Below are 12605 nucleotides of genomic sequence, written 5' to 3'. Positions count from 1 at the left end.
TGTCCCCAGCAACGGCGCCAAAAACTTGATGCGTGTAGTGTGTTAATATATTTTTATGTATATTTTAAGCCCTTTTTAACACTTTAGTCAAGTTTTAAATTTATAAAACACGATATTTTACTAACACTAAACACACATATGGGCAAGTGCACCCATCGTGAGCGTAGTATAGCGTTGGTAAGATACCGAGGTCATCCAAGGACACCCGAGCTTTTAGTATCGTTTTATCCTCAACGTCTAATCAAATCAAAAGTTTTAGAAAAGGTTTTAAACATGAAAATAAAAACTAAAAATGCTGAAAAATAAAAATAAAAACAGATAGACAAGATGAATCACTTGGATCCGACTCGCCTTTAGTGTAACCTTTGATGGTTTCCGCACTTTTGCAATTTTTAAGAGATTATCTTAGTTATAGTAGTAGACCCCTCTTTTGAAGGTGACGTTACCCTCGGCTAAGTGGTTTGATTCGGCAGGGATACAATCCCAAATAGCCGGGTTATTGTATTAATAGTAGTTTACATATGAGGGGATCAAGCCATTCGCACCCCCGCCATCCAATACCAGTGGGTATTGAAGGAGGTCCTAGTAAGCTTGACCCAGGTCCTTGCAGGATCTATACACTGAACAAGGCAAGAACCTTACCAAACCATTCCCTTGACCAGGTAGCCAACATATCTCTATATAGACCGTAGAGATATGAATGGTGTAAATCTTTTATTTTATATTGACAGTAAAATAACGTCAGGACACCACGGAAAAATGATAAGGAAGTTTCACCTTCAACATAAGAAACTAGTTATTAAAGTCATTAATACAAAACCAAATAAAAAGTGCGAAAAGATTAAAAAACAAAAGTATTACACTAAATGCTTGTCTTCACCAAGTGATGTAAGAGACTTAGGCAAACATGGCCTTCGATTGTCAAGAACTCTTACTATCAATCTTGGATCCCGAGACTACTACACACACTCTAAGATGGATGATGGATGATGGTGGTGGATGTGGGTTGTAGTGGTGGTGGAGTGTGGGTGAAGTGGGAGAGAGGTGGTTTGTCAAGGGATGCCTTTGAAGTGAACCAAGCACCTCTATTTATAGCCTGCACAGAAGCCCGGACACGGCCCCGTGTCCATTGGGCACGGCCCCGTGTCCATCCACTTTCTCTTTCTTCATTAATTGCAATTTGTCTACATTAGCTCCACACGCCCCCGTGTCCGCTGGGCATGGCCCCGTGTGCAGAAGCGTATCTGTACTATCAAGATTTGCTTGGATTCTGCGAATCTTAGCATTGACCATGACCGTGTTGAGCTGGGCACGCCCCCATTTTGGGAAATAGAAGCTTCTATAGCTTTGTCCTTTCTGCAGACACCTGACCACGCCCTCGTGTCCGCTGGGCACGGGGCCGTGTTCAGCCTTCTGTTCACTTGTTTTTGCTTGGAAAGATGCTGTCGAGGGGTCGTGCATGCCACGTTTATTCCTTTTCTTGTAAATATGTTAGATTTTGCTGCATAATTGCTCCTTTTATTCATTTACGCTCATTTAATCCTGAAAATACAAAGGAAGACAAAAGCATACTTTTCCAATATTAGTACTAAAAAAGGATTAGTTTTATGCCTCATTTGATGTAATTTATATGTTGCATTTTACACACATCAAATACCCGCACACTTGAATCTTTGCTTGTCCTCAAGCAAAACTCTTTATAATGTGGCTTACACTCCCAAAGGGAATGGGTAGAAGAGAAGTTTTGGGCTTGTCTTGAGTGTCGGGAATCCAAGATCTTTATTAGGCTTTATTTTTATGTTATTTACAATCCTATTCGTTTTGATTTATTTAGAACGTTTAATAAGAGAAATTACTTATTTAGGCATAACATGCCTTTTTAAAATTCCATTTATATACAAGTTCACATACCTCACGGGTAGGGGTGTTCATGAGCCAATCTGATCCGATCAAGGGTCTGCTCATACTCGGATTGAATTACAACTGATCTGATCCGATCGGATCTAATTTGCAAAACCGAGCACAAAACTGATGCTCATGCTCAGATTGAATTTGAATCGATCGGATCGTTTTTGCTCGGTTTCGCTCGGTTTTTATCAAATCCTAACTAAAATCGAGCGAATCGTTTTCGCTCAGTTTCGCTCGATTGAATTATTAGGCTGCGTTCAACAAAAATAAATCCTAACTTAATTAAAACATGTCCAACACTTTACTAACAAAAGCAATACATAACTAAAATCATGATTCTAAAAATGTTCTTAACAATATCAAGAAGCATAAAATAAAGTGGGAAATACAAGTTATCATTTAGTTCAAAAACCATAAACTTCCGGTGTTAGATTTTGGTGTATGGTAAGGCAACTGGCAGCTGTGATATGCAGATCTTCGAAGTTCGAACAATCAGTTTATGAGTGTTGTTTTAGGAATTAGGGATTTAGGGGTTTGATTTTGATATTAACTATTAAGTTGGGCTAGTATATATTTTGGGATTTTAATTTTTTAGGCTAGTAATACATATATATATATATATATATATATATATATATATATATATATATTATTAATAAAAATAATTCGAGCGAAACCGAGCGATCGACGAGCGAATAGTCCTTTGCTCATGCTTGGATTGAATTTGAATCGAACCGATCCGAGCGGCTCATTTACAAACTGATCAGGAATCGAACGAGCATTTTTCGAGCATTTTTCGAGCGATCGTCGAGCGATCCTCGATCGTCGAGCGGTTTGGGCAGCCCTACTCATGGGAGATCACTCAACACTCGGCTGAAGATGTATTTTGTGAAACACTCGAGACCGACATGGAACTTACTTCTACCATATGCTTGCCAAGCAATCATTCCTCCTCCTTTTTAACTATACACCTTTGTAAATATCAAGAGGACTTGGGGATGGGTTAGTCTTTGGTTAAAGGTAGGTGGTTTTGGGTTAGCGGTTAGTAAAAGGGCTAAAAGCGTAAAAAGCGTCGGTCATCGTAAAACTTTTTGTTTTTTGTGACTTTTATTCAAACAAAGCATTTTCAAACAAAGTTTCTTTGAGGAACTTGTTTGTTTATTGCTAGACTTCATTTTTTTTATAAGGAATGTCACATGAAAACCGAGCTTTTTACTAAAATTTGGGTTAAAATAAAAAGGGTTTTGGTGTGTAAAGGGTGTTTGTTTTGTGGGTTTAGAAAGGGGAATTGGCCTGTAATAATCCCACCTAGACCTTATTGGCCATTAATAATCCCACCTTAGAATATTCCCCCCACTAGTCCCACCTTTCATCTATTTTTCCTACAATGGTCCCCCGTTAAAAAACCTTAACGGAGTTAAGCTTTTTTCCAAATTACAAACATATTTTTAGGGCTTTTGATCAGAACAATGATACGAGTCAATTGATGTAAACCTTACTTCGAAATGGTGCTCCAAGTGACTTGATTTTGGTTAATTGGAAATTTAAACACCCGAATTGAAACGTTGTTTTCATCATTCGGAGCACCGTTTCGAGGCAAGTTTTACATCAATGGACTCGTATCGCCGTTCTAATCAAAAGCCCTAAAAAATCTGTTTGTAATTTGGAAAAAAGCTTAACTCCGTTAAGTCTTTTTAACAGGGGACCATTGTAGGAAAAATAGTTGAAAGGTGGGACTGGTGGAGGGAATATTCTAAGGTGGGATTATTAATGGCCAATAAGGTCTAGGTGGTATTATTACAGGCCAATTTCCCGTTTAGAAATGAAAAGGTTTAGGCTCAAAGGGGTTAACTAGGGGGATTTTGGGTAGGTGGTAAAATGAAAAATAATGGTGTTGAAAAGAAAAAAAGGGTTAGTCCTAATGCCTCTATCATTTACTTACTTGGGTTTAAGTTGGTAAGGACCGGGAATGTATTGTCATGGCAAATTCTAGAGTCGTAAGAAACCAAGCGGCTATTCACACAATAAACGAAAAATGAGCATTTAATTTAAAGATGTGTATTTGTGTGCTCAATAAAGGCTCAAAACTCACTTTTTGTGGGAATGGGTTTTTAATGTGAACAAGTATATATAATCAAATTTTAACTAGATTTGTCATAATTTTCTTATGTCGGTTCTTTTTATCATGACGCTATCGGTTGTAAATTTGTAAAAATATAACTTTTTTAGAACTTGTTATTCCCAAACTAAACCAAGACAAGTAAAAAAATGAAAAGTTTTTGAAAAAATTTGGGGTGATTAGCGGTTCCAATAGAGTTTTGTGTAAGGCTTGTTGTTAAGACTTGCAAAATTCAAGGTTTTAGCACCCCCCCACATTTAAATTACACATTGTCCTCAATGTGTCCCAAAAATAAGTTTTTAGGTTGATTGAATGTGTAAAAAGGTGTTAAAAGCAAAATTTTATGTTACTGGGCATCTGGACACGGCTCCGTGTTGGATGAGCACGGCCCCGTGTTCAGATTGCCAGTAACGAAAACTTACAGAAGGTGGACATGGGGGCGTGTTTGGTGAACACGACCCCGTGTTGGGCTGAAATTAAACATCAATCTGCAGAAATTAAACAAACAGCAGGTTCTGGGCGGTGGACACGGGGGGCGTGCCGGCTGGATATATATGTAGAAACGGGATAAGGAGAAAACGCTCAAAAGTGTGAGAACGGTGAGAACGCTTCCTGGCCCAACACGTGTCCCACCGCTTAGAAAAGGGCGGAGGGGCTTTTTTGTCCTTTCATCTTCTGCTTTTCTAGTTCCGCTTTTCCCAATATTGTTGGTTTTTAAGATTTTTGGCGTTAACCAAATTCAATATTTAATGGCGTTTAATGGTTTCGTCTTATTAACATTTTGGCATTTATGGCGTTTATTCAAATTGTATGCCATTTGTAACACAGGGGTCAGGGAATCTATTTGAATGGCGTTTTTCAAGGCGTTTTTAACAAGTTGGCACATTGTTCTATTATTTTTTGTGCGTTTGGGTTATCTTGACGTTTTACAATTGTTGGATTATATTTCAGCCACAGTAGAAAAAAATACAAGCGAAGAAAAATAAATTAAAAATCCTAATCTGATCTCTCTTCACAATATTCACTGTCATCAGTCTCTTTGTTCTTTAATAGTACAAGAACTGACATCAAAATATGGCGTTTTATGTGAAACTTAACAAACCTATCGGTTTGATTTTTTTGCCTGCTCGTCTGTTGAAGTTTTTTTTTTTTTTGTGGATGTTTGGCGACATAGATCTATGACGTGTGGGTCAGTTTTTCGCTTTTTCTTCATGTTGATCTTCATCTTTATATTAATCCCACTCTTCAGTGTTGTTGATCTCTTCTCCTCATCCAAGCCTTCTTCAAGAACAAAAAATACAAAATGCCATATGACTGGCATTAGTATTTTTTTTTCTTGAATTTTTGTCCATCTCATGCAGCAAATCTTACTGAGTTACTCGCCTCCGCTAAACAATTCATTCAGTGAAACTTGACGAATAACAATACTGAATATCCAAGAAAGCATATTAGCCATCTTTGATTTTTTTTGGCGTTTTTCAGTGAGTGGTATTTAGTAGTATTGGCGTTTGTTTTTTTTTTTTTTTTTTGATCAAATGGAAGTTGCTGAGATGTATCATTTTATAGGATCTCTTTTTGGCGCCTGAGTTAGGCGGTGCGTTATTATAATAAAGTATTCGTCTTTTTAGTTACTGTTTGTAATTATTGTTTTTGACCAGCTTTATCTCTGAAGTCTGTAACACGTCCCATCTTTCAAGTTTGGCGTTTTAGATTTTAATATAATAAATTTTCCATATCTTCAGTTTTTCTGATTTAAAGTTACTGTTTCTAGTTACATTTTAAAGCTTGTTTTTTATTTTTTATTTTTTATTTTTTATTTTTTATTTTTTATTTTTTATTTTTTATTTTTTGGGTTTTTTATAATACTTTTTCAAACTAATTTTATTATAGTTTTGGCTGTTTTGGCGTTTTTATTATATATGGCGTTTTTATTATACAACAATCAACTGAAATGGAAAATAAAAAAAGAATACATAAAAAAGTTTTTTATAATACTTGTCCAAAGTAATTTTACGATGGTTTGATAAACGCCAAAGGTGTAAGACGTTTGCCTTTTTGGCGTTTTCATTAGATATGGCGTTGTTTATTAAATAATAATCAACTGAAAAAGAAAATTAAACAAAATAAATATTGATCTTCAAATCTTCACTGTCACCAGTCTCTTTCTTCTTTTGAAGTATCTTCACTGGCTGTTTCGACTTTCGTATGAAATCAGCCTCTTTTTCTATAATTTTTGTCTATCTCATGCAGAAAAATATTATTGAGTTTACACCCTTTTAGCCAAAATGTTATGTTTTTTGGCGTTTTACCGAGAAAAAGAACGCCCCAAAATAAACCATCTTAAAACTGTAAATTTGATCATGCTAAAATCAATAAATTGTTGTTGTATGGTGTTGGATAACATTGTTAATCCTCAGTTAAGAAAGATAACTGACAATGTTGTCCACACCATACAGCTACACGTTATTGACAGCAATATATTTGATGTTTGGGTTTTCTGGCGTTTATCAGTCGAATGGTATATATTAAATATGGCGTTTGGGGTTTTTGTTTGTGTTTTTTAATTGAAGGTCTGAGTTGTTGTATATTTAGGATTTTTTTGGCGGTTTTTTTAGGCGGTATTTTACTATAATTAAGTTTGGCGTTTTATATCTAATGGCGTTTTTAGCAGAATGCTGTGTGATTTTTGTTTTGACGTTTTATTTTCATGAGATGGCGTTTTGTTTGGAGTAGTCAAAAGAGGCTTTTACCCTTATTAAAGCGCGTCCACGTAATAAAATTGATGTTATTTACGAAAATGTCACCGCGCCAATCTAGTCCATAGATTGTTTTGATCGAACGATTGATAAGCGTTCTTACTGTTCTCACACTTTCTACCGTTTTCTCTAAATCCCGACCCTATATATATATGTATATATATATATGTGTATATATATATATGTATATATATATAGGGTAGGGTTCTAGAGTGAACACTAGGTTGAGAATGAACTGTGTGAACTAATCTGGGCCATTGGATTACATCATCTAGAGATTTTTAAACAATGGCAAGATTGTAATTATAATGTTGTAACTCCCCTTTAAAATAAATGACAGAAGGGTATTTGTGTCTTTTGTAAATTGCATTTAGTAAACAATATAATCAAAATCACTAAAATCTCACTAGTTTCTTTATATACAAGATACATAGTTGTTAGTGTATACACATATGTACACTCTCGCTATTACCAGTTTATAAAATATACATAGCTGTTAGTTTATACACATGTGTACACTCTCGCTAACTATCAATTTATACAAGATACACAGTTGTTAGTTTATAAACATGTGTATAGTCTTTTATACATCTCTGTATTATATTCAGAAATGGTTACATATGTGTATATTAACAACATATAGTATATTAGGCATGCACACGAGTAGATTCATATAAAAATTATGAAATTAATGAAAATGAAACATATCACATGTATGCAAAATAAATAACTTCATCACATATTCAAAAAAAAAATAGTGCCCAAAAATAATTAAAATTTCAATCTAAGAGAATTTTTTTAATGTTTATTGAAAATTATAAAAAGTTAAAAACAATGTATTATGATATTTATATATACGGATAATAAAAGAAAAACAATATTCAAGTTAAAATTAAAACAAAATCTATGGATAAAGAAATAATGGAGAAATAATTAAAAATGAGAGAGAAAGAGAGTTAAGAGATGAGAAAATTAAGGGGTTTTAATTAAATATACTTGGGTAATGTCAATCTTACCCTTTTAATCTAAAAAATGATCAAGGGTCAAGATTAGTTCACTCGGTTCACTCTCAAGAAGCCGTTCACTCTTGATCCTAATCCTATATATATTGGAGGGTTCAAATGAGAAGATTTTTTTGTAAGAATAAAAAAGAAGAAATTACAACCAATAAGAATATTTCATTTTACTTCATTTAATTTTTATATTTAATATTAGTGTAAGGGCATATTGGTAAACTTAGATAGATCATTATTTGGTAGTCTTCCTTTTATTATAGCTAACTATATTAAATTTTGTAACTTAATTTCAAAAAATATATTTTTTCAAAGATAAAAAAATTATTAATTTAAAAGGTAGGATAAATTACGAGCTGTGTAGGATGAATTACGAGGTGTGTAGGATAAATTTCAAAACATGTAGGATAAATTTTGATGTGTGTAGGCAAAAAATTTAGTGTGGAGGATGACAGTCTTTATGACTAATTAATTAGTCAAAGATAATAATAAATGAGATGAGAAAAAAAAACTATTTAATATTTTACAATTGTACCTTTTGTTCTTTTTCTTCTCAATTTAATTTTCTTCTCAAATGAACTCCCTATATATATGAACATATTATCCAAGTTTATAACGTGTGTTATTCTTATACAAACACTTGTTTACGTACACGTACTACTTGTTGACACGACAAACATGATTTTATAGAAATATTATATATACGTATATATCTCTAATCACTCAGGAACTAAGATGTCCTTAACGCGTAATACAGTTACAGAATATAAATGGGAATAAACAATGATAAAATTATTGTTCCAATCAATATAATAACATTCCCATGGAGTGGTTTGGTTAATGATTCGGTAGCGCTCGTGACAATCATTATAACTATATCCCTCTAGTAGAAACTTGTCACTTTGCTATTTACTAGGGATGCCTTAGTATTAGCATACACGTAGCGAGCTGATGATTCAAAGTCAGGCTTCTTGCACAAGTATATCAAGGTGAGTTCATAACCCCCACTTTTTACAGTTTTATACTTTTATGAATGTTTTCGCGGGGGGGGGGGGGGGGGGACTTGTAAATTTTGCAAAAGCATACGATATTTCGATAAAGAAAAAAGTTACATATTTCAAATCCATGTTTACAAATGAGTTCTGACTAACACAAATAGTTTATGAAAGGTTTATGCCAAAACACACCGGTTTTACAAAAACATACACGTTTACGAAACATGCATGAGATACAAACTAGTGACTGGATTGTCCTAGCTACAATTAGGGATTGGATTGTCTTGGATACAAACAATTAGGGACTGTACAATTAGGGACTAGATTGTCCTGGATGCAAACAAGTAGGGACTGGATTGTCCTGGATAGAAACATTTAAGGATTGAATTGTCCTCTTCTCAACGATAAGGGCCGGAGGGTCCTTACCAAAATGACACAACTGTATAGTGAAGTCCTCGCAACATTTCAGAACTATAACCAAGTGCTAGTTTATCGTTTTGAGCACACGATATTGTGAGGCACTCACTAGCCTGAGGTTGATTATAGGCTCATATGGGCATGTTGCCTTTGTCTTACATGGGCAATGACGGATATACAAGTTCTTACATTTATAAAGTTTTCAAATAGCATGCCAAAGAAAATGGTTTATTACGTTTTCACAATGATATCTAAATCGGTTCTTAAAAAAGATATATTTCACGTCTTTTTAAAAACTATGAACTCACCAACTTTATGTTGACTTTTTAGCATGCTTTTCTCAGGTCTTATTTGGCTATGGCACAATTGGGAAAGGAGAATCCTTGGGATTGGTGACCTTAGAAGGTGTTTAACTCAGTAGAAGTCTTAGACATATCTTCCGTTGCACTTGTAAGTGATAACAGTCGTTACGCCCAACTTTGATTTTGTAGGTGTGACATCAACAACCAACTCCAGTAAACCCAAACCCTAAGATAGGCTTTCTTCTTTCTAGAACTGTAACCACAGATAAGGTTTACAATTCCACCACCTTGATTTTCGTAACAAAGCCCAACGAGAACCAATACACTAGATCCGAAGCCGGCAGATCTAATGAACAACCAAGACCTCTGAGATCTAACCCAAGAACACAACGGATACAAACACAAACCCTAACAAATGAGATGCAAAATCAAGAGCTACCTAGAGCTCTGATACCATGTCAAAAGCATGGATAAGCTCAGAATAAACAAGAATCAAACCCAAACGGCCAAACCAATACCCATAATTCACGAATACAAGATCCAAAAGATATCAAATACAACAGCATTAACACTGAACTCTCAAAAGATTATCAACATGATAATCTTCACATGACACACAAACAGGAATAGCTACGAGGCTTGATTCAAGGTGAATCAAGACCACACAACAACTACAATTCCTAATCGCCAAGATAGAGATATGAGAGAACAGGTGAGCAGAAATATCTGATGAATGAATGGAATGATCTAGAATGTGGCCTTTCATACAACCGGGTTGTTACCCGAACCAACTTGAATAAGGAGCGGGCCACATGCCAAACTTTACTCTTATCTTTTAGCCAAGCCCAATTACAACATTTCTTATCTTTAGCCAAGTCCAACAACAACATTTTCATCCTTAGCCCAAATGTCATAGTAGCCCAACAACATTGATGGGTGCATCAGGCCTTGTCCTGACCTAAACGTGAACCCAGTAAATTTAGCCCACTAGCTCAGTAGCCCATTCCATTAACACATACAACACAATTTTTTAAAAAAAATTAACATAACGAGGAATACTAAATTGGAATTATATAAAATACAATTTAGTATTTTAACAAGTAAAATGATAGATGAGGTTGATTACTCCTTTTTTAATAAGTTAAAACAAATACAACAATCATTAATTTGTCTACCACTACAAAACTAATGACTTATATTAATAGACAAACTCGTCGGTGAAGGCGGGTCCCCGTCATTGTTCATCGTTGATACCCAACGTAAATAAGGGCGTGGGTAATGTGACTAACACTCACAACTAATTTGGTATGCATCAAAATATAATACGAGGATCAATGTAAATCATCAAATAAATATATCGTTTCATCTAAATCCGTGATCTCGTTCATCTACTTAATCTTTGTCCTAGGTGTATTCTTGCTTAATCTCAATTTATGATTTTATCTAATTCCACTTAAGGTGTCGTTTGGTTTACGGAATTACTTGAAATTGGAACTAAAATTATTACGTTTCATTAAAAATTATGTTTGATTGACATAACTCTAAATTGATATAGGAATGTTTTTCACCGAAGTCCTTTAATTAAAAAGTTAGGTGTTGTTTGTTTTTTAAGAGGTAAATGTCTGTAGTTTGCGGATCACATCTACAAACATATATAGAACAAGAGGTGGACCAAACCTCTACAGTCTGTAAGAAGAAAACTATTTGTTATTTAACGTATGTAGACTTCTAAAATAAACTGCTGGTGGGTGGTTGTGGTGGTGGTAGACGGTGGTGGTGGGTGGTGGACGGTGGACGGTGGTGGTGGTGATGGACGGGGTGGGTGATGGTGGTGATGGACGGTGGTGGGTGGTGGTGGGTGGTGGACGGTGGTGGTGTTTAATCCTCTGCATACCTTAGAAGATCTTAGAAGTGGTTGTGAAAGTCTGCACCAAGAAAAACTCGGGCATGCGTTTTTTTAATGAAACGTCTTCAGAGAAACAAACAGCCTGTAGATGAGAATATTTGCGCGCGGTCTGCGCGGCGCAGACAGAAGAGCCTACACATATCTTTTTTAGAAAAAGAAACACCACCTTAGTTTTCTTCATCATCTTTGAATTCCTTTATAATATAATTCATGAAATGTGACTAAAACCCCCCTATCTGTTGTGTTTTCCTCTAGAATTGTTCATTACATTCCAAACCTAACACAAATCACAACTCAAACTATAAAAAAAAAAAAAAAAAAAACATGTCTTGTATCAATCAAAAACCAATATAAGAAACTTATCTTTAAAAGTATAATAAAAAATACCATAAAGATGTAACCAAGTTTGTCAACTATTTCAATTAAATGACTCAAACTTTTTTTTTGTCTTTTTAAACTAACTAACTTTAAGTTAGTGTTTTAATAATGTCGAATTACCGGGTCATCAGGTTAACTTTTATTTCTCTTATTTTTTATTTTCTTTGATATATCCAGAAATTAGGGATAGTAATAATATGTTTTAAAATATTTATATTTATTATAATTATTGTTAAAACCTTCTAACGTGAATATATAAAACAAATAAAATCATAAAAATACGAAAAGATTAAAACTAAAAAGATAGAATTTAATGATTATGTCTGCAATTTTGACCTTGAATACACCCACAACATCGGCTATAAGTTGCCGCTTGCAAACCATGTTGTAAATAATAATCAGAGATAAAAAAATAATCAAAGGAACTGGATTTTATTGATATATTTCTTGTTATCAAACAAGAAGAACGAGCTTATATTTATAGGCTTTACAAGAAAGAATAAAAGGAAAGGCTTTTGCTAAATATGGAGATGATCTTGAGGAATCCATAATTTTCTGTAAATTATTTTTCCTTTTCTAACACTCCCCCTCAAGTTGAATTATGGGATTTTCAAAATTCAACTTGGCCATTTGGGTTTTGGCATTCGTTTTGATTTGGGTTTTTGTTTTGGTTTGGTTTTTGGGTTTTGATTTTTTTTTTCAAAGGGATTTTGGTTTTGGTTTTGGTTCCTTTTTAGGTTTTGATTTTTGGTTTGGTTTTGATTTTTTTTTAAGCTTTGATTTTTGAGCTTTGATTTTTTTTTTTTTTTGA

This window comes from Helianthus annuus, chromosome 6, assembly GCF_002127325.2.
Source record: "Helianthus annuus cultivar XRQ/B chromosome 6, HanXRQr2.0-SUNRISE, whole genome shotgun sequence".
In the NCBI taxonomy this organism is placed as follows: Eukaryota; Viridiplantae; Streptophyta; class Magnoliopsida; order Asterales; family Asteraceae; genus Helianthus; species Helianthus annuus.
Note: the sequence above shows the minus strand (reverse complement) of the source record.